This window comes from Hordeum vulgare, chromosome 5H, assembly GCF_904849725.1.
Source record: "Hordeum vulgare subsp. vulgare chromosome 5H, MorexV3_pseudomolecules_assembly, whole genome shotgun sequence".
NCBI classification, from domain to species: domain Eukaryota; kingdom Viridiplantae; phylum Streptophyta; class Magnoliopsida; order Poales; family Poaceae; genus Hordeum; species Hordeum vulgare.
Genome location: NC_058522.1, coordinates 424,392,754 through 424,416,504, shown reverse-complemented (window position 1 = coordinate 424,416,504; position 23,751 = coordinate 424,392,754).

Genomic DNA, 23,751 nt, shown 5'->3' with positions numbered 1-23,751 from the left:
TGCTCTTACACCTCATTTTTTCACGCTAGAATTTGTTTATTGAAACATTTTTCCGTAGATGCTTCCACTTCATTTCCAGTGTGCTTGGTTTCGAGTTTTAAAGCTTTGCAAGGCCCACTGCTTTCTTATCTCACTTCTCATGGAAACCGTGAACCTAGACAATAGATCTTCAAAACCCCACTTCTTATGATCTAGTATGATTTAGGGCGATAAGGATTTTTGGGAGCGCTTATGATTTCTGGAGCTTTCTTCATCGTGGTGGCACGCAACGATGACTACTTCCCGATATTGAAGACCTACTCAGGGACATGGTGAACAATGTGACCACGTCTTATCGTTCGCACTGTACATACATATTTTTGTCTTTTATTTTAGGGATTGCGGCTCGTGGATGCCAGGTATGGTTTCCTTCTTCGAGGTCTTAGCCGTGCGGGTACCACATCTGAAGTTCGAGGACGTGTCCGCGGTGTTGCCCCATTCTGACTCATTCAACGACAATGATTTCTCCTGTGGTGGGCCACCTTGGAGGTCCGCAAAGCTGCATATCAACGATGGAGCCGTGTCAAAGATCGGGTGTGGACGTGATCCGACATCTTTTCCTTTGGTGGCTGTTTCGGTGCTGCTAGAAACAGGTGACGGGTGTTGGTGTTAAGCTAAGAAGATTCTACGATTTTGACTTTTAATTTTATTTCTTGGCTGGTGTTTTTTTGTGCAAAGTCTAGAGTTTTGCTGCCCTTTCAGTTTTGTGAGGTGGTTCTGCATTTGGTTTCTCCCATGGTCCTCAAGATAACTTGTATTACCATAAAAATTACTAGGAGTATCAATGATATGGTAATTATATGTGACATTTATGTTCCCGATTGCATGACTAGTTTCATTGATTTGTTACTTGATTTGATTTACATCCGTATTATGATTACATGTTTTCTATCATCTTTTTGGATTAAACTTAATATAAATTTGCTCAAATATAAAATTTCTGGATGAAGTGTGTCCACCATACATGTTTTCGAGCCATTGGAATTGCGTTCGCTGTACTAGCAATAGCAATTGAGATGGATATGATCTTTACTAGCAATAGTAATTGAGATGGATATGATCTTTTCCCTTGATGTTCCCGATTATATGACTAGTTTCATCATTAGTTTGTAATTTGATTCGGTTATCATGTATATTATGATTATCATGATTCATCTACAATTTTTTTTGTTAATCTTAATGAAAATTTGCTCAAATATTCAACACACACTAGTTCTGATTATATTATGTGACGCTTGTTTATATATACAATTAACTGTCTAACCATTTCCCGTGAAAACAAAAAATCGACCCCATTTGATATTTAGCAAACTTGTTCTTTCTGTTATTTAGCAAACTTGTTCTTTCTGCTGAGTCCTGGGTGTAAATTGCATTGCGTGCCATGTCTATTTCTTCAAACAGGTGCTTGTGCTGCTTATAAGAAGAAAAAAAACGCCTTCTTCCATCAACCATTTAAAATGGCAGAAATTGATGAAGGATCTCCCCAAGCGGGTCAACTAGCGGAAGATGTCCATTCTGTCATATAGGACGTCCAAAAATTACTTCCTCCATTTCTATTTACTTCGCATATTAGCTTTGATTAAAGTCAATCTTGGTAGAGTTTGACCATAGTTTAGTTGGTGTCAATGATTTGTCGATCAATTTCTTTGAGTCAAGGGGCGCAGCTATGATGTATAATATTCGCTACTAGTCAATCCACAAAAATATTTTTTCTGATCTTTTATAGATGGATACCTTTTTCTAATGCATTTTTCGGATCGAAAAAGCAGAACAGCTTGACGCTGCGTATTAGAAGTCATTAAAGCCCGATTCAAGATCTTAAGTTAATGAAATGGTGGATTAAAAACCATGGCCATCACCCTCAAGAAATCTCACCCGTATGTACTGATGGGATGCTAGTGCCGGTATAGAGAAAAAACATGACGGAGAGCACGAACAATTTGGTCCATACCTAACGAAAAATTACGATTTACTTCTCATTAAAGTACAAGAGCTTCTTATTTCACAAGAATGAAATAATCTTTTTATTCTTTCACAGTAAAAATATAAACATTTACTGTCGCAAATCTATATGGTGTGAAAGTATAGTCAACAACGAATCTAATGGTATTGATTTGTTACTGTAAAGGTTTATATTTTTTTACTATAAAGTTGCTCAAATTCTACTAAGTTTGACTTGGGTGAACTCTGAAACTATGCAGAGTAAATGGAAACAGAGGGAGTAGTAGCACCAGCGTTCATTGATCAACTAATTACATGTGACTGTAAGGAGCAAAAATGAGTAGTGCAGAATGCCCTTGTTTATGGTCCTGTTTCTTTAAAAAGTCTTAGGACTTTTTTAGTCCCAACTAAAAAGTCTCTAGTCCCTATCTGTTTCTTTCGAGGGACTAAACAGGGATTAGAAGGCATTAAATAATATGCAAAAAAAACCATGTTACCTTTAATAATGTACCAGAAGTTATTAAATGACATGCTAAAAGTAAGGTCACTGTTGGAAAAAGTGTTAAAAAAGTCCCGAAAAGACCCTTCCACAGGGACTTCTTTTTTAGTTCCAAATACCTTTTTTTAGTTCCTAAAAGTCCCTCTTGTTTCTTTCACATGGGACTAAAAGGGATTTTTTTTAGTTCCTACAGCAAAAAGTCCGTGTAAAGAAACACCCCCTATATGCAAATTCCGTGGCAGAAGGTGAAGCTTTCAATTGTAATTAAGAGGCTCAGAGTTGGTGCATGCCTATTCGCTGAAGTGGATGGTGCAACGTGCAATTTACTCTCGCCGGTTCCGAAAGTTGCGACACTTTGCATGCTCCAATTAGGTCTACTAATGCGGCAGGTTTGCAATAATTAAAGATCTACCAAGAGCGTAGGACAGTTGCCATTCATGTCTCCTTCAGATCTAGGTAATCAGCCATCCTCCCCAAATCAATATTGCCATGTGCTACGTGTCTCTCGTTTCTATGCTCAGCTACACAACCATTTCTATGGCCTTTTCCCCGAAAATTCGCAAGGTTCGCAGCCGCTCGCATTTGCGTAAACGCCTGCTAAAATTCATCTGCACCATGATCCATACATATGTTTTGACAGAAAATCATTGAAAAATAGATGAAAATTGTTAATTCTCTGATGATGAAACAGTTTATGTCTTTATTTTGTATAAGTACGTCTGTCTATCTGTCCCTATCCTACACCTTCTGTTATGCTGTGAACCTTTTTCATGAGTTCCGACCATTGTTCATCTGCTTCTTCCTTCGTTTCTTTATCGTTTTTATGATATTTTAGATCTGTTTTCGTCTCCTTTTCTTCCTCTTCTTTTTTCCTTTTGTCTGTTTCTTTCGTTTAGGTGATCTACATTCATCTGTTCGTGTTGTCCTATGTTGTTTGATGCATCACCCTTCTCATGCAAAAAAGCTAATATTCTTTTCCCAACTATTTATGTTCTCTTGTCTCAAATATGTATCCTTCTATCCTTGAATCGAAAATAATTTGCTATATATGATGATATAGCTACACACGGCTTCAATTTTTATTTTTAATTATTTTGAACTATAAAAAATAACTCCATAAATATCGTAACTTTGGACCAGTTAGACAAGCAAACAAATAATTATGTCAAAATGGCAAGAAAAAAACTGAGAGAAGTGAGAAGATGCCTTTTCTGCACAATGAAAATGCACTTGTGCAAAAAGGAAATAGAAACGACAAAGAGAAGTGAGAAAAAAAATCAATTATATACAATAAAATGCACTAGTGTCATCGCCATAAGAAACCCGACATCTCATACTACCAAAGGATGTGTACATGTCACCATTCGAGCCTAACTACCACCATGCATCGAAAAACAGTCTCTCGTTATTCTAATCACACTTCTTTAATATCTTTGCTACTACTCCTAATAGAGATGCTTAGCTCGATTTTAGTGAAACTGAGAGGATGCTTGGATCCAAGGGACTAAAACTAGTTTGACTAAAATTACTTTCTTTAAGAGGCTAAAGTTCCAAGCACCCCTGACTAAAGAGAGACTAAAACTAGTATTGAGGCTAAAATCTTTTAGTCAGGGGTACCCCTACTAAAATGTGCATTAGTCCTCTCTCTCCTCATTCAACTCCTCAGACGAGTTCTAGATTGGAGGGTTTGCAGGATAATAAATGCTCATTAACTTGATTTTAGTCTCTTTAATATTTGGATCCAAGCATGGGTGAGACTAGTAAGTTTTAGTCTCAATACTTTTAGTCATGGGACTAAAACGTATCAAGCATCCTCTGAGACTCACCACAGTAATACCACCGCAATAATAAATGATCAATGAGGCATCAAATCATATAGAGCCATCAGTAGGTTGGACGGGCGAAGCAACCATCACTCTTCGTTAAATTTGCTTCTCCCTCATAGAGTACTTTTTTGGAAACCACAAGTAGTTATAATTGGACAGTAGCACCCACTGAGAAGAAATAGTGAGCCCTTCTCTCACTCTCCAGCTCCTCGGGTATATCCTCGGGTATACGAGGGTGCTTGGATCCAAGAGACTAAAACTAGCCTAATTAAAATTAGTCTTTTTAAGAGGCTAAAGTTCCAAGCACCCCTGACTAAAGAGAGGCTAAAACTAGTTTTGAGGCTAAAATCTTTTAGTCAGGGGTACCCCTACTAAAATATGCATTAGTCCTCTCTCTCCTCATTTAACTCCTCATGCAAGTTCTGGATTGGAGGGTTTGGAGGATAATAAATGCTCATTAACTTGATTTTAGTCTCTTTAGTACTTGGATCCAAGCATGCGTGAGGCTAACAAGTTTTAGTCTCATTACTTTTAGTCTCGGGACTAAAACGTATCCAAGCACCCTCTATGTCCATCGCACTCCCGTTTCAATGTGCCTCTCTCAAGCTTAAAAAAATGTGCCTCTCTCACCCACATACACTCTCTCTCGAGCCCCATTAAAACTACATCCACTCCATCTTATATTGTCCTCCGAATGATTTAAAGGTGTCCACTACACATTCACGCATGGCATGTGCACGTGGGATACATCTCTAACGTATATATAATTTATAAAGTATTCATGCCACGTTTACAATAATTGTATATGGTTTTGATGCACTTTATATGACTTTTATGGACTAACCTATTACCTTAATGCCTAGCATCAGTTCCGGTTTTTGTGCATGTTTCTATGTTCTGCAGAAAATCCATATCAAACAAAGTCCAAACACGACGAAAATTTACGGTGATTTTTTTGGAACATCAAGGACCCTCGAAGCTTGGAGGAAGGACTAGAAGACCGACAAGGACACCACAACCTCTTAAGGCGCACCCTAGGGGGTGGGGAGTGTCGTCTAAGCTTGTGGAACCCTCAGGACTCCTTTTGTCGCGATTCCAATGCTGAAAATTCTTATAAATATAGAAGCCCCGAGAATGAAACCTAGCATTTACATCGCCACCGCAGGCCTCTGTTCCAAAGTATTCTCATCGGAGCCCTTTTCGGCACCCAACCGGAGGGGGAAATCATCGCCGGATGCCATCTTCATCATCCCAGTGGTGTCCATGGCGAGGAGGGAGTAGTTCACCCCTGGGGTTGAGGGTATGTACAAGTAGCTATGTGTTTGATCTCTCTCTCTTGATCTTGATAGGGCGCGATCTTGATGTACCATGAGCTATCTTAATGTAGTTTGATCATACGGTATTCTTCCCTATCTATGTTAGTTGTGATGAATTGAGTCTTTCACTTTGATATTTCATTACTATCAGATTGAATATATGACGAGTTGAGATCACTTGTTGTATGTATTGTATACGGATACCCGTGCTGACAATGGGGTTTTATATTGAGTCACTTGACATGTGTTTTGCTAATCAACTTGTAGATTCCCGTGGTTACATTGGGATAATCTAAGAACATAGGTTGATACACGTTTTCATCCTACTTTATTTGATACAAAATTTGGGGTAACTCTTTGAAGTTCTTTGTGTTGGATTGAATATTACGAATCTAAAATTGTTTGATGCATATGGAATGATTAACTCACGGATACTTGTGGTGATATTGGAGTATGTAGGTACATTAGAATTGATTGATGCGTATCATATGGTTGCTATTGTAGTACGATCGCTAGGGGTGTTTGTGACACTTATAGGAATGACTCAATAGATTGATCGGAAAGATAACTTTGAGGTGGTTTGCTACCTACAACAATTTTATCTTATGTTCTCCGCTATTGAGAATAACTTTGGAGTGAATCTTTGTCACACGTTGAGGGATTAAAATATGATTCAATTCTGCTAGCATTATTGAGAGATTGCACTAGTTAAAGTATGAACCCTAGGCCTTGTTTGCAAGCATTGCAATACTGTTTATGCTCACTTTTATTACTTGCTACCTTGCTGTTTTTATTATTTCAGATTACCAAAACAAATATCTAATATTCATACTACACTTGTATCACTATCTCTTCGCCGAACTAGTGTACCTAGATTGGTTAGGTGTTGCTTGTGACGGGGGGATAACCCCGGGGTAGGCAAATTCGAGCACTTCCCCCAAAGTCTTTCAAAAAATGACATAGGGCGGATGGTTCTCCCCAAAAGGTCGGTTGCCTCTGGCCGGCTGCGCAGCCAGGCCGGCCCAGGGCAGAGCCGGTCTTCATCCGGCTCAGCTACACCCTACGAGTCGGGGGGTCAGCCTAAGTCACATTACCCTAACAAACGCTTCATGGACGCATCATCAAAGGCATGGCAATAGCGTCCCACGTAACGTTGACCTGATAGCGTGTGGCTATAGTGGGGGCGATCGTACCACTGACCATCGCCGACTACGCCCAGTCGAGGCGGCACAGTGGCGGCACGCCCCCATCCACTCCATTACCTGCCTCGGCGTGGCTAAAGTGCAGTCGGCCGTACCGCTGACTTCAGCGGGCTGCCGCAAGACGACGACGCAAAGTGCGGCCCGTACTGCTGCGGGACGAGTGCTACCTCTTGAGTTTGCGTTGGTTTTCCCTTGAAGTGTTGCAGCGAAGTAGATAAGTATTTCCCCCAGTTTGTTGTGAACCAGGGTATCAATCCAGTAGGAGGAACAAGCAAGGCCCCAATAGTAGTACCTACACAAATAATCAAACTCTTGCACCCAACGCTAAAAAGGGGTTGTCAATCCCTTCAGAGTTATTTGCAAGGATGATATCAGATAGAGATAGATATAAAAGATTGCGGAAAAAAACTAAATAAATTGCAGAAAGATACTTTTGGTATTTTTGGTTTATAGATGTGAAAGTATAATAGGAAAATAGACCCGGGGGCCATAGGTTTTACTAGAGGCTTCTCTCATAAAGGAAAATAATACGATGGGCGAACCAATTAGTGTCGAGCAATGGATAGTGTCGTGGTTTTGTCACGGCAGATGTCCTCGTGAAAGGACTTACTACTGGAGCCATCGCACCTTGGTGGCGACTCAAAGGGGTTAAGCGGGAGAGACACGGCGATTTACCCAGGTTCGGCCCCTCGAGAAGAGGTAATAGCCTACGTCCTGCTTTATGTGTATTGATGTGGATTCGATTACAAGGGAGGCGTAACTCGCCCTAACCTAGCACTCGATGATTTCTAACCTGTCTCTCCCCCTCCAGACTCGCCTTTATATATAGGTCGAAGCCTTAGGGTTTCCAAGAGTCCCTTCCTTTTTACAAATCGTGACCACCGCAGTCTCTAAGTCGCCGTCTTGTCGAACCCAGAGTCCTTCCATAAATCATAACCATCCTGCGACTACGAACCGCTCGGACAGAGGCCCAACTAGCCTTAAAGGATGAATCGCCTTAACAGTAACCCGGCCCATATTTGGCGGGTCACAATTGCACGCAATATCCCCAACATTAGGCCCCAAATTGACTTGAATCTTCATGCCAATGCCTCCATTTTAGTCGAAGGCGATCCACTCTTCTGTGTTCCTCCTTGCACCAGAAATCTTAACTCGCCAATTGGTGCTGGAAAAAGTCTCTGAGCCGCCAACGCATTTCCCATCAGTACTCTCCTTAGCCCTCGATTTTCGGGAACTCCAACACAATCTCAACGGATCTTTCGGGCGCATCATTATCCCAAAATTCTCGGATGTCATCATGGCGAATCTTTTCTTTCTCAACGGTTCCCGCTCACGGCGCCTCGATCCCCGCGCCCATCCTGATAAATAGGCGGAAGGGACAGGGCTGATACCGTCCACCTACCAGTCCCGTCGATTTCTCCACCATCATCACAGCGAGAAAAGACGCTCCGCATCCCGAAGGCTCCGCCGCCGGCCGCAATCTCTGCCTCCATCCGAAGAACTCCGGTGCTACCCGCAGGCCGTTGCCGTCCGAGAAGCTCCGGCGCCGCCCGCAAACCGTCGCCGTTCGAGGAGCTCCGGCGCCACACGCAAGCCGCTGCCGTTCGAAGAGCTCCGGCGCCGCCTGCAAGCCGCTGCCGTTCGAAGAGCTCCGGCGCCGCCTGCAAGCCGCTGCCGTTCGAAGAGCTCCGGCGCCGTTCGAGGGACTCCAGCGCCGCCCGCACGTCGTCGCCGTCGCCAGGCGCCATCGTCACCAACCTTCTTCGACCAAGATCTTCAGGTTAGGCCACTGCTTCCTTCTTTAAGGGTAGATTTAGTTCTTGTTCTTGCCGCCGCCATTGCCATAGCCTCGAAGCTCTATGTTCGCCACCATCTTAACTGTTGAACTGATTAGTCCGAGCGCCATTAGGGCACCTAGTGTTTCGGACAATGCTATCCATCTGTGCCTTTGCGAATTTTCGCAACAGACTAGTCTTTTTGAACATGAGGCACCATCCTGATCACACACCGCTCATGTTTTAGCCACGTCCGTAAGCTTTTATATCTGTTGGATAGATCCATTCCTCTTCCACTGTTTGCAAAAAACTGTTTGGAAACCTCGTTCTTCCCTTAGTGTTTCGGAAAGAATAAATGTTACCACCCATAGTAGCATCGCTTCTGAAAATAGCCCTGCTCCGATAGGTCGCCACATCAATCCAACCCGGCCTCCTAATTCGGCGGGTTAAGCAGAAGCTAGTTCCGACTTACATAATAAATGCTCGAGACACGTAATACCATTTTCTTGCCTATTTGTAGCATGGGTGCCGTTTTCAAGAGCGATTGGCTCCCCACCAAAGTTGACGATGCTATTTTGGCGAATTACGTGAAAGCGGGCTGCTTGGATCCTCAAGACGTCATTGGATGGCGCACCGGGTTAGGAGAAGACCTACCCAACCCTAAGGAAGGAGAGATAGTAGTTTTCGTGGAACACTTAGAACGGGGTTTTAAACCGCCCGGATCTAAATTCCTTAGAGACGCCCTGAATTTTATGAACGTCCGACTCCAGGATTTGGGACCCAATTCCATAAGCAACCTGAGTCAATTCCAAGTCCTTTGCGAGGCTTATTTGCGGATCGAGCCTTCCGTCCCTCTGTTTTGGTACTTCTTCCACTTGAATCGCCAAACGGAATTCCACAATGGCCCCAGTTTGGAACTCGGCGGGGTCAACGTCCAGCGTCGCCGGGACAGTCTGTTCCCTGCGCTCACTATGCCTAGCCATCCCAAGGGCTGGGGTGAATCTTGGTTCTACTGCAAGGAAACATCCCCTGCCGGCGAAAACAAACTTCAGGGTTACAGGCCAAGCCGCCTCCCAGTCAACTTCAAGCTCCCTGACAAGCTCACCGAGGAAGAAGAGTCGGAATTCGTCCCAATTCTGTCCGAACTGAGATCCTTGACGAATAACGGTCTCACCAGGGTTGACTTGATTCGTTGCTGGGTCGAATGGCGGATCCTTCCTCTGAGCCGCCGAGACGGCCTGATGTGCGATTTTGACAGTACTCTGGATCATCCCCAATGCTACTTCCACACAGCGTTAACGGAAAAAGACATAGTCACCATCATCAGGAAGCTGACCGGCGAACCTGCAGCGAAATGCGGCCAAATCGGCCTTAAGCCCTTCTGCAAGATTAACCCGGCACCCAAGGTAACCAAAGCTAACTCGCCCTCAATTTTTATTTCATCTGGTTTATGGTCATCATGACTTCATGCCATATCCCCTTCCAGAAAGGCGACAAGTTCTGGTCTAGGAGACCTAAGAAACAAGCCATGAAGAGTGCTAAGCCGCCTTCCAAGAAAAACAAAGGCAAAGGCAAATCGGCTGCGGCCGAGCCATCTGAAGTCGACGAATCTCAAGCCGGCGACGCACTCTCAGAGGTACCAATCCGTCCTCATCTTCACACGCCACTCATCACCTTTTTAACTTTTACTTATCTCTCGCTCCTTTTATAACAGAATGAAGATAACGAGAGCCAGGAAGACTCTGTCGAGGTAATTTCCGTCTCTTCCGATTCATCTCCTTCTCCACCTAAGCCGGCCCGGCGAATATGTGGGAAAGTACCTCTCTCACATCCAAATGCCCATTTGGACCCAAATTTCTTACTGAAGAAAACGCAGCACGCCTCAAAACGGAAAACGCGAAGTCATTCTGGCGACCTGACACCTGGCTTGCCAACAAGGAACAAAAGAAAACCAAGCGAGGTACCTCCTTTTCTTATGTGAGCAACCATTGTTCGTGCTGCTTTGGATCACAGTCCTAACCCGCCAGTATTATCGATGTACCAATTCTGCAGGATTCTCCCCCCACTTCTGGCGACTCAGTGATGTCGACCCTTCCACCAATGATCCGAGTCCCGGGGTAAGTTCCTTGTCCTGATCCTTGAGAATGATACTCTTTTATATATTTTTTTAACACGCCTATCTCTGGTTTATTAGGGCGCAAGCCAAAAAGAGGAAGACCAGTGGATCAAACCCTGACGCCACTCCTGAACCTCCAAGGAAAGCTACTCCGACTCAAGAGGATCCGAGTCAACACGAGCCGGCAATTCAAACAAACCCTCCTGAGTCGCCCAAAGGATCAACAGATGTCCCAAGATCACCGATCGTAATGGCGACAACTGATGACCCAGATGCTGTGGTCATTACTGGTTTTGGTTTCTCCAAGCCGGCAGATACAATCCTCTCCAAACATACAGCATCCCCTTCTCCATCAATTCTCGAGTCTGGGCCTTCCAAGGCGAAACTTTCTGACTATGCAGGTCTGGAGTTTAAAGAACTCTGTTATGGCTTCGCAAGTCGCCTCGAAGCGAGTTACGAGATGGAAAAGAATCTGCTGAAGATGTTAAATAACAAACATGAGGTAAAATTTTATACTCTATATTATTCTCAGCAACCCCCAAGGGCCGGCTCATCAGTAAAACGATGAGCCGGGTCTTTTAAAAGCTTCACGACCAGTAACCCCCAAGGGCCGGGTCATCAGTAAAATGATGAGCCGGGTCTTTTAAAAGCTTCGCGACCAGTAACCCCCAAGGGCCGGGTCATCAGTAAAATGATGAGCCGGGTCTTGATTTCTGTATAATTTCCCTTGAGAAATTATACATTAGCCCCCAAGTGTCAGGGGTATTGCCTTGCAACAATTCTGTGACTTGTCTCTGTTTTTAAATTTTGAACAGGAAAGCCTTACCCAGACCGAACTGGTCCTGGGCGACTTAAGGAAAAACTTGGCTGACCAACAAGATGCCCGAGCTCAGTCGGAAGACAAATATAAGCTGGCTCTAGCTGAACTGGAAAAGCTCAAAGTCGAGTTAGAAAGAACTCAGGCTGACCACAATGCGGTTTTGACGAGAGCCGAAAAAGCAGAAGCAAAGCTGGCAACTGTGCAGCAGGAGCTATCCGGCTTAAAGCACCATATTTCCAACATGACACAAGCCATATTTGGTAAGCTTTACCTAACTCAGCAATCCTATCCTCTTCCTTGGAGGAATTCCTTAATGTTTAACTTACCGGTTATTTGATCACATGCTCGAGAGTCGCCAATCTGCAAGACGACAGCGTGTTGATGCTGAAGGCGATCTACACACTGACGGAACAACTATACACAGGCAGTGTGCTGACCGTCAAAGCTGTGATCGGTGCAAAGGAGCCCATAACTTCTATCAAAAAGGTGCTTGGATATCTATCCACACTGCCTCCCCAGATCGGCGAGTTAACCCGATCAGCTGCCCGGAAGGGTGTCCTGACAGCTCTGAGTCGCTGCCTGGCGTATGCTCCAGAAATTAATTTGGAAGAAGTAGCTGCCGGCTTCCCTCAGCTTAAAGATGACGGCTCGGAGTTCGTGGAAGAAGACTACCAGAAGGTTGTCAAGGATTCTCGACTGGCCGCGACTCAACTCGCCGCCAGCCTTGACTTGACAAAATATCAGGCGGCTTACGATGAAAAGAACAAGAAAATCAGCCCGCCAACCTTCATGGTGACCAACCTTATCCCTCGGCGACCCAAGAATCCCTTTGACTGGGAAACAGACCTGGCATCAATCTTGACCGATGAAGACGATTTCGCCTCTTTGTCCAGATGCAATTGGGTCTTGGGCGATTTACAAATCGAAGCTGGTCAGAGCTCACGCCAGAACTTAGCGGAATAGGCTTTCCTTGAATTTGGCCCAAGAGCCATGTAATAGTCAGTACTATCTTTCGATGACATCTTCTGCAAAAAACCCTTATACCGTTTTTGAGGCGGTTTAAAATATTTGGTTAACCTTTATCAGAATCGCCTGAAATGCTCAACCCGCCAAGGATGAAAACCTTGAGCACATTATCTGTGAAAATAAAAGAATCACAAACAGTTTCAACGAGTAAGCAGTGAGGAAAATTTTTCCAAAGTCAAATCATAACACGAGCAATTTTGTTGGCTCATATGATCGCGACAGGGAGGGGGGCGAGTCAAAAAGCTCGCGCACCCACCCTTAATGCAGGTTTCGTCGGCTCATAAGGTCGCGACAGGGGGAGGCGAGTCAGAAAGCTCGTGCACCCACCCTTAATGCAGGTTTCGTCGGCTCATAAGGTCGCGACAGGGGGAGGCAAGTCAGAAAGCTCGTGCACCCACCCTTAATGCAGGTTTTGTCGGCTCATAAGGTCGCGACAGGGGGAGGCGAGTCAGAAAGCTCATGCACCCACCCTTAATGCAGGTTTCATCGGCTCATAAGGTCGCGACAGGGGGAGGCGAGTCAGAAAGCTCGTGCACCCACCCTTAATGCAGGTTTCGTCGGCTCATAAGGTCGCGACAGGGGGAGGCGAGTCAGAAAGCTCGTGCACCCACCCTTAATGCATGTTCTGTCGGCTCATAAGGTCGCAACAGGATGTCATGAAATTGCTCTTTCTTTTTCTTAAAGAAGAAGCCCTCCGAGTCAGGGAAACATTATATTATTTCATAAAAAATTGAAAAACTTACAAAAGAATGGAGTTTTAAGAACTCAAGTGTAATAAGGCCGCAAATGGGCAATATTCCAAGGGCGAGTTGACTCAGCCCCCGTAGTCGGTCGATCAGACCGAAGATCCATCAAGTAGTAAGAACCATTGCGGAGGTTCTTGCTGACAAAGAAAGGTCCCTCCCAAGGGGGCGAAAGCTTGTGCATGCCTGCCCGATCTTGTATCAGTCGAAGCACAAAATCGCCTTCCTGGAAGGTCCGACTCTTCACCCGGCGACTATGATAACACCGCAGATCTTGCTGATAGATCGCCGAACGAGCCGCTGCTAAGTCACGTGCCTCTTCCAAGGCGTCCAAAGAGTCCTGACGCGCCAGCTCGTTGTCCTGCTCCACATATACGGCGACTCTAAGAGAGTCATGCCTTATGTCAGTAGGGAGGACGGCCTCTGCACCATAGACCAAGAAGAAAGGGGTGAACCCCGTGGAGCGATTCGGGGTGGTTCGGATGCTCCATAATACCGAAGGTAACTCCTCCACCCAACATCCTGGAGTTCTTTCCAGGGGAATTATGAGCCAAGGTTTGATCCCTCGCAAAACTTCCTGATTCGCCCGCTCGGCCTGTCCGTTTGACTGCGGGTGAGCAACCGCAGTGATATCAAGCCGGATATGTTCACGGCGACAGAAATCCAGCATCGCTCCTTGGGACAAGTTAGTACCATTGTCTGTGATGATACTGTGCGGATATCCAAAACGGAAAATTAGCTTCTTCAGAAATTTTACCGCAGTTTCCGCGTCGCAAGCCCCAACCGGCTCCGCCTCAATCCACTTGGTGAATTTATCAACCGCCACCAATAAGTGAGTTTTCTTGTTGGAGGACATCTTAAAGGGGCCGACCATGTCCAGCCCCGAGACCGCGAAAGGCCAAGTAATGGGGATCATCCTCAATTCTTGAGCCGGCACATGAGCCTGTCTCCCGTATCGTTGGCACCCCTCGCATCGTCGTACTATATCTTCTGCATCTGCGTGAGCCGTCAACCAGAAGAAACCGTGTCGAAAGGCTTTTGATACCAAAGAACGTGACCCGGCGTGATGTCCGCAGTCTCCAGAATGGATGTCATTAAGGATCGTGCATCCTTCCTCGGAGGAGACGCACCGCTGAAAGACCCCTGAAGCACTTCATTTATATAGCTCGCCATTAATGATGACCATGGACTTGCTATGCCGAACAATATGGCGAGCCAAAACTTCGTCAGTGGGTAACTCGCCACGGGCAAGGTAAGCTATATAAGGAAGAGCCCAATCCGGAGCGGTATGGAGAGCCGCCACAAGCTGAGACTTGGGATCTGGTATCGCCAATTCCTCCTCCGTGGGTACAGTCACGGACGGTCTGTACAAGATATCCAAGAAGACATTAGGGGGGACAGGTTTTCTCTGTGAGCCGAGTCGCGAGAGGGCATCAGCTGCTTCGTTGAGTCGCCGATCAACGTGATCAACCTGGTATCCATGAAAATAGCCCGCCACGTCAGATACGGCTCGCCTGTAAGCCGCCATCATAGGATCTCGAGAGTCCCAGGTGCCCGAAACCTGTTGCGCCACCAGATCTGAGTCCCCAAAACATCTGACTCGGGTTAGGTTCATCTCTTTTGCTAGTCGCAAACTGTGGAGCAGAGCTTCATACTCTGCCGCATTATTTGTACAAGGGAACATGAGCCGGAGGACGTAGCAGAACTTATCTCCTTGAGGGGATATCAACACCACACCAGCCCCCGAGCCCTCCAACTGCCTGGATCCATCAAAATAAATAGTCCAATAGGTAAGGTCAGGGCGATCTTCCGGAGCCTGAAGCTCCGTCCAATCATTGACGAAATCAACTAGTGCCTGGGACTTGATGGCCGTGCGGGGGGTATACTGAATGTGATGTGACCCAAGTTCTATCGCCCATTTGGCGATTCGCCCTGTTGCCTCGCGGTTTTGGATGACGTCGCCGAGGGGCGCGGAACTGACCACGGTGATTGGGTGTTCTTGGAAATAATGTTTAAGCTTCCGACTCGCCATGAACACCCCATAGACCAGTTTTTGCCAATGGGGGTATCGTTGTTTGGAGAGAGTTAACACCTCACTGATAAAGTACACCGGGCGTTGTACCGGGTATTCCTTTCCTTCCTCCTTTCTTTCGACGACCACAGCCACGCTGACTGCTTTGGAATTCGCGGCGATATACAGGAGCATAGGCTCCTTTTCAGTCGGGGCCGCCAGGACCGGCGGGTTAACCAGTTGGTGTTTCAAGGCCTGAAGTGCCTCGTCGGCTTCCTCTGTCCACATGAATCGGTCAGACTTCCTCAACAATTGATAGAGCGGAATCGCCTTTTCTCCGAGGCGGCTTACAAAACGACTGAGAGCCGCGATATGACCCGCCAATCGCTGAACTTGGTTAACATTCGTCGGTTTGCCGAGGGAGGCAACCGCTTCAATTTTGTCCGGGTTAGCCTCGATGCCGCGCTCTGATACCAAGAAACCCAGTAGTTTTCCCGCAGGTACGCCGAAAACGCACTTGGTAGGATTTAGCTTCATCTGATATACCCGTAAATTATCAAAGGTTTCTTAAGGTCTTCCAGAAGTGTCTCCTCCCGGCGGGTCTTGATCACAATGTCATCAACGTAAGCATGGACGTTGCGGCCAATTTGGTTGTGAAGACAATTCTGGATGCAACGTTGGTAAGTCGCCCCTGCGCTCTTGAGCCCGAACGGCATGGACACATAGCAAAAGGCCCCGAAGGGAGTTATGAAAGCAGTCTTTTCTTGATCTTCCACGGCCATTTTGATCTGATGATAACCTGAGTACGCGTCCAAAAAGCACAATCGTTCGCATCCCGCCACCGAGTCAATGATTTGGTCGATGCGGGGAAGAGCGAAAGGATCCTTGGGGCAAGCTCTGTTGAGGTCCGTATACTCAATACACATACGGAAAGTGCCATTCTTCTTGAGTACTAACACCGGGTTAGCTAGCCATTTGGGGTGAAAGACTTCCACGATGAACCCGGCGGCTAAAAGACGGGCGACTTCCTCTCCAATCGCCTTCCGTCGCTCCTCGATAAACCTGTGGAGGTATTGTTGGACAGGTTTGCATTTCGGGTCAATATTAAGATGGTGCTCAGCGAATTCTCTCGGTACACCCGGCATGTCAGAGGGTTTCCATGCGAAGATGTCCCGATTCTCACGGATGAATTCGATGAGCGCGCTTTCCTATTTGGGGTCCAGACCCGTCCCAATGGTAAACTGCTTGGATGAATCGCCAGGGACGAAGTCGACTGTCTTCGTGTCATCCGTTGGTTTGAACTTGAGGGGTGACTCGGAATCTGTAGTCGGTTTCTTGAGTGGTGTCATGTCCGCCGGGTCAACATTGGCCCGGTGGTTTTTGAGCTCTTCCGCCGCGCAGGCGACTTCCGCGTAGGCCGCGTCTCCTTCCTCACACTCCTTTGCAATCCTTCTATCTCCGTCGACCGTGATAGGCCCTTTAGGACCAGGCATTTTGAGCTTGAGGTAGACGTAGCATGGGCGGGCCATGAAGCGAGCGTAAGCCGGACGTCCGAACAGCGCATGGTACGGGCTTTTTAATTTGACCACCTCGAAGACCAGAGACTCCGACCTGTAGTTCTGTGCAGTTCCAAACGCTACTGAGAGCCTGACTCGGCCAATCGGATAAGCGGATTTGCCCGGGACGATGCCGTGGAAAACTGTGGTTGAAGGCATCAAGTCTTTCTCTAATAGATTCATCCTCCGGAAGGTGTCGAAGTATAGGATATTAATGCTGCTGCCGCCATCCATCAGTACTTTCGATAGAGTGTAGCCCGCCACTTGGGGAGCCACGACCAAGGCCAGGTCGCCCGGGTTATCTATTCTCGGCGGGTGATCCTCTCTGCTCCATGTTATGGTCTGTTCGGACCAGTGGAGATATCTGGGAACTGCCGGCTCAATTACGCTGTACGCCCGGTGATTTACCTTTTTATCACGTCTGCAAGCATTAGTGGTGAAAACATGGTATTTCCCATTACTTAGCTGTTTAGGATTGTTGCAGAAGCCCCCATGGTCATCCTGGTCCTGCGGAGCCCCGTGCGGGGGCGGCTGCTAGAAGACTCCTGGCGGGTTGTACCGCCGGTGGTGGTGCACCGGGTATTGGCCGCCGCCTGGCTGCGGCCCCCCCCTGAGCCTCTTGTTCGGGAAAACCGCCGAAGGGGTTGTGCCTTTTGTTGGGCGCGGTGAGTTGGTCTTGGCGATGGTTCGGGTCTTTGCTCTGGCTCTTCTTGATCGCCTCGGCCCGAAATTCCCGCATCACGAAGCAGTTCTCCCAGGAGTGGCCCGCCGGGCCGTCGGCCGTGGCGTGGTGCGGGCAAGGGCCTTTGAGCAACTCTTCGTAGTTACGCGGTCTTTTCCCGCTGAAGCCTCGATTCTTATTTTTGCCGTCATTGGCGTTGGTGTTGGCAACCAGATCCGAGGGCTCCTCATGCGGCCTACGCTTGCCGTTGGTCCCCTGGTTATGACGGTTGCGGCCTTGGAGGCGAGTATGCTTATTCACTGAATCGCCCTTCTTGGGCGAGTTACCCTTACCATCCTCGCCGGGATCCTTGGTATCATCCGCTTCGGCGTACCTAGTGAGGGTATCCATCAGCTCGCCCATATCCTGAACTTTCCGTTTGAGTCGCCCCAGCTTCTGGACCAGCGGTTCGTAGTGGCAGTTGTGTTCGAGGATAAGCACAGCTTGCGCTGCCGTGATGCCATCCGATGAATGGATAATTTCCGTGACTCGCCGCGACCAATGATGCGCCGACTCATCCGGGCGTTGTACGCAGTGTTGTAAGTCGACGATTGTCATCGGTCGTTTGCAGGTTCCCCGGAAGTTTTTGATGAAACGTTCCTTTAACTCGGCCCAGGACTGGATAGAATTGGGGGGTAAATTCTTCAACCAAGTGCGTGCCGATCCCTCGAGCATCATGGTGAAGTATCTGGCGCAAACCGCCTCGTTTACGTCGAGCATGTCCATGGCGATCTCATAGCCCTCGATCCAAGATGTTGGTTCGAGGTCTGGTGTGTAATTAGGCACCTTTCTTGGTCCTTTGAAGTCCTTGGGCATTCTTTCGTTTCGAAGGGCCAGGGACAAGCAGGGCACCCCAACTCGCCCTCCGGTCCCCGCCGGAGGAGTCTGAGCCTCTTGAGTGTTGGGTGGACCTCCGCCCGGCGGGTCCCGCTCGGGCGGGTTGTCCTGCAGGAGGTGTCGCGGGGCGCTTTTTACGGCTGGCTGATCCTCCGGCCAACCCCTGGTATAGCTCGCCTGGGGGGTGGAGTGTAGCCGTTCGGGGCTGTGTGAGAACTGCGCGTTTTGGACAACCGCTGTTTTCAACATCTCAATGGCGTTCCTTGCTTCGATCTCAGCTGGGGTGTTGCCGTGGATCGGGAGGGACTCCAGATGGCGGGTTGCGGCAAGCATGTTATCCACCGGGTTAGAGAACTGGCCTCGGGGGGTTTGGAAACGAGGGATTTGACCCTCAGTCGGCTGAATCGGCGGATTAGGAGGGCGGCCCATCCCTCCTGCTGGAGCGGCTCCCATCCCGGGCGTTTGGGGAGTGTCGAACAGGCGAGTCGGATTGAGATCATGGGGCAGGCGTCCCTGGTGCCTCCGCTGATGGACGGCGTCGGATGCACGCTGCTGTCTTTCGAGCCGCCAATTGTCGGTGTTCAACCACATCCTTTCGGCCGTAATCTGGGCCTGTCGAGTTTCCATCCTGGCGGACTCCGTCTCAGCATCCTGATGGGCCTTTGCCACCGCCTCCCTCAGCTTTGCTATCTCCGCATTTATCTCTCCTTGGTTCTCTGGTGTGAGGGGGGTTGACATTAGTCTTGTGATTTCCGCCGCTAAATCCACTAGGACTGCTGACGCACTTCTGGACGTCCCGTCGGCTCCATCGCCCCCGGCGGGGTTCGGTGCGGGTTGAGTCGCCCCGGCCATGTAGATGGCGATCTGGCGGCGGGTTCGATCGAGGATTTCCGGATCCATGGCCAGTGACAAGCCCCCAAGACCGTCTCCGTGGAGGGACTGGATGGAATTGGACTCGCCCATGGATGACTCGTCGTCAGAGTTGACGGGGGTGACCTCCTGAGCCGCCGCGCGCTCTGGTTCCTCCGATCCCTGTGTGAAACCCACAAAGACCGGGCGGGTCAGATTCCGGGTTATGACTGGATGAACGTACCTGGCCGGCTCGACGATGTCGGAGGAGGTGTCCGGCTCAGGAACGGGTGACCCGATCATGCCGATGAAGACGTTGATCTTGCCGAAGGGGACCCTGTAGCCTGATTCGAGAGAATTTGCTTCAGGTCCCCATCGCCTGTTGTCGATGTAGGCTATGCCGCGTCGGCTCCAAGTCATGAGCGCCGCCGCATAACTCCCAGAACCTGGTAGGGCTCCCTTTGAGAACTCAACTCCACCGTGCGCAGGCCCCACGGTGGGCGCCAACTGTCGTGGTTTTGTCACGGCAGATGTCCTCGTGAAAGGACTTAGTACTGGAGCCATCGCACCTTGGTGGCGACTCAAAGGGGTTAAGCGGGAGAGACACGGCGATTTACCCAGGTTCGGCCCCTCGAGAAGAGGTAATAGCCTACGTCCTGCTTTATGTGTATTGATGTGGATTCTATTACAAGGGAGGCGTAACTCGCCCTAACCTAGCACTCGATGATTTCTAACCTGTCTCTCCCCCTCCAGACTCGCCTTTATATATAGGTCGAAGCCTTAGGGTCTACAAGAGTCCCTTCCTTTTTACAAATCGTGACCACCGCGGTCTCTAAGTCGCCGTATTGTCGAACCCAGAGCCCTTCCATAAATCATAACCATCCTGCGACTACGAACCGCCCGGACAGAGGCCCAACTAGCCTTAAAGGATGAATCGCCTTAACAGTAACCCGGCCCATATTTGGCGGGTCACAACTGCAGGCAATATCCCCAACAGATAGAAAAGCGTATAATTATGAAGATATCCAAGGCAATGATTATGCATATAGGCATCACGTCCGTGTCAAGTAGACCGAAACGATTCTGCATCTACTACTATTACTCCACACATCGACCGACTCCTGCCTACATATAGAGTATTAAGTTCATGAAGAACAGAGTAACACATTAAGTAAGATGACATGATGTAGACGGATAAACTCAAGAAATATGATGAAAACCCCATCTTTTTATCGTCGATGGCAACAATACAATACGTGCCTCACTACCCCTACTATATCACTGGGTGAGGACACGCAAGATTGAACCCAAAACTAAGCACTTCTCCCATTGCAAGAATTACCAATCTAGTTGTCCAAAGCAAACCAATAACTCGAAGAGACTGGCTAAGATATGAAATCATGCATATAAGAATTCAAAAGAGATTCAAATAATATTCATAGATAATGTGAACATAAACTCACAATTCATCGGATCTCGGCAAACACACCGGAAAAGAGTCTTACATCAAATAGATCTCCATGAAGATCATGAAGAACATGGTATTGAAGATCAAAGAGAGAGAAGAAGCCATCTAGCTACTAGCTATGGACCCATAGGTCTGTGTGAACTACTCACGCATCATCGGAGGGGCAATGGAGTTGATGTAGATGCCCTCTGTGATCAATTCCCTCTCCGGCAGATTACTGGAAAAGGCTCCTAGAATGGATCTCATGGGAAGAGAGGCTCCCGGCGGCGGAAAAGTATTTTTGTGGCTCTTTTTTAGCGATGGGGGAATATTTTGGGAATTTATAGGCCGATGAATAGGGTTAGGAGGCATGCACGGGACGCACAAGCCAGGGGCGCCCCCTGTAGGCTTGTGGCCTCCCGGCAGGTACCCTGCCGCCTACTCCAAGTCTTCTAGGTTTCTTCCGGTCCAAGAAAATCATTCCAAAGATTTTATTCCATTTGGACTTTGTTTAATATTCCTTATCTGCAAAACTCAAAAACTTAGAAAAACAGAAACTGACACTAGGCTCTAGATTAATAGGTTAGTCCCAAAAATAATATAAAACAACATATTAATGCATATAAAACATTCAAAACACATAATATAATACCATGGAACAATAAAAAATTATAGATACGTTGGAGACGTATCAACATCCCGAAGCTTAATTCCTGCTCGTCCTTGAGTAGGTAAATAATAAAAACAGAATTTTTGATGTGGAATGCTACCTAACATATTTGTCCATGTAATATTCTCTATTGTGGAATGAATATTCAGATCCATAAGATTCAAAACAAAAGTCTAATATTGACATAAAAACAATAATACTTCAAGCATACTAATAAAGCAATTGCTTCCTTTCAAAATAACATGGTCTTAGAAAGTTATCCCTACAAAGTCATATGGTGTGGCTATGCTCCATCTTCACTAGAGCTATAAGTGTATGAAAGCTCAAAAAGGAAACTAAGTGGTTGTGCAGAAGATGTAATTCCACTAGTTATATGAAACTGACAAAATAGGAGGCTCCCTATGAAGAACATGGTGCTACTTTGAAGCACAAGTATGAAAAAAGATAGTAGCATTGTACCTTCTCTCTTTCTCTCATTTTTTTCCTTTTTTTCCTTTTTTTGTTTTTTGGTGGGCTTCTTTGGACTCTTTTATCTTTTTGGTCTTCTCTGGCCTCTTTTATTTTTTGTAAAGTCCGGAGACTCATCCCAACTTGTGAGGGAATCATAGCTTCCATCATCCTTTTCTCACACGGTACAATGTTCTAATAATGCAAATCATCACACTTTTATTTACTTACAACTCAATATTACAACTCGATATCTAGAACAAAATATGACTGTATAAGCAATATGGAAGTGATGGTGCGTTTCATATAAATGGGACGGTGGTGTTGCATGGCAATATATCACGGAGTGGCTATGAAAATGACATAATAGGTAGATATGGTGGCTGTTTTGAGGAAAATATATGGTGGCTGTTTTGAGGAAGGTGGGTTTACTGTACCGGCGAAAGTTGCACGGTACTAGAGAGGCTAGCAAAGGTGGAAGGGTGAGAGTGCCTATAATCCATGAACTCAACATTAGTCATAAAGAACTCGAATACTTATTGCAAAATCCTATTAGTTATCAAAGCAAAGTATTAGACGCATGATCCTAGGGGAAGGGTTGGTAGGAGTTAACCATCGCGCGATCCCGACCTCCACACAAAGGTTGACAATCATTAAACAAATTATGCCCCGACTTCATCACATAACGGTTCATCATACGTGCATGCTACGGGAATCACAAGCTTTAACGCAAGTATTTCTTCTAATTCACAATTACTTACTAGGATGACTCTCATATTACCATCTTCATATCTCAAAACTATATGCAAGGAATCAAACTTCTCATCATATTCAATGCACTTAATATGAAAGTTTTTATTATATTCCTCTTGGATGCCCATTATATTAGGACTAAATTCATAACCTAAACTAATTAAAATGCTGTTTAAAGAACTCTCAAAATAATACAAGTGAGGTACGAGAGTTTAAATAATTTCCATAAAACACCACACCGCTGTGCTCTAACAAATATAAATGAAGCACTAGACCAACATTGCATAGCTCAAAAGATATAAGTGAAGCACAAAGAGTATTCTAATAAATTCACGATTCAGCATCTTTCTCTCAAAAGATGTGTGCAGTAAAGATGATTGTGACAAACTAAAAAGTAAAGACTCGTATCATACAAGACGCTCCAAGCAAAACACATATCATGTGAATAAAAATATAGCCTCAAGTAAATTTACCGATGGATTGAAGACGAAAGAGGGGATGCCTTCCGGGGCATCCCCAAGCTTAGGCTCTTTGGTATCCTTGAATATGGCTTGGGTTACGTTGGGCATCCCCAAGATTTGGCTCTTGCCACTCGTTATTCCGTAATCCATCAAATCTTTACCCAAAACATGAAAACTTCACAACACAAAACTCAACAAATAACTCATGAGATCCGTTAGTATAAGAAAAATAAATCACCACTTTAGGTACTGTTTTGAACTCATTCTTTATTTATATTGATGTAATATTTACTGTATTCCAACTTCTCCATGGTTCATACCCCCGATACAACCCATAGATTCATCAAAACAAGCAAACAACACAAATAAAACAGAATTTGTCAAAAACAGAACAGTCTGTAGCAATCTGTTTACTTCGAATACTTGTGTAACTCCAAAAATTCTGAAAAATAGGAAAATCTAGGAAATTTGTAAATCGATCTTGTGTAAACAATTCAGACCAAAATCACATTCCAGTGAATTTAGAAAATTCCATAACTCAGAGCGAAATTTTCTGTTTTCAGCAAAATTAACTTTCAAATAACGTAGACCATCTCAAAGGTCTTACTTGGCTCAAACACTAATTAAAACAAGAAAACACAATTATTACAGAGGTAATAATTTGTTCAGCACTCAAAAACAAAAGCATAAAAATAA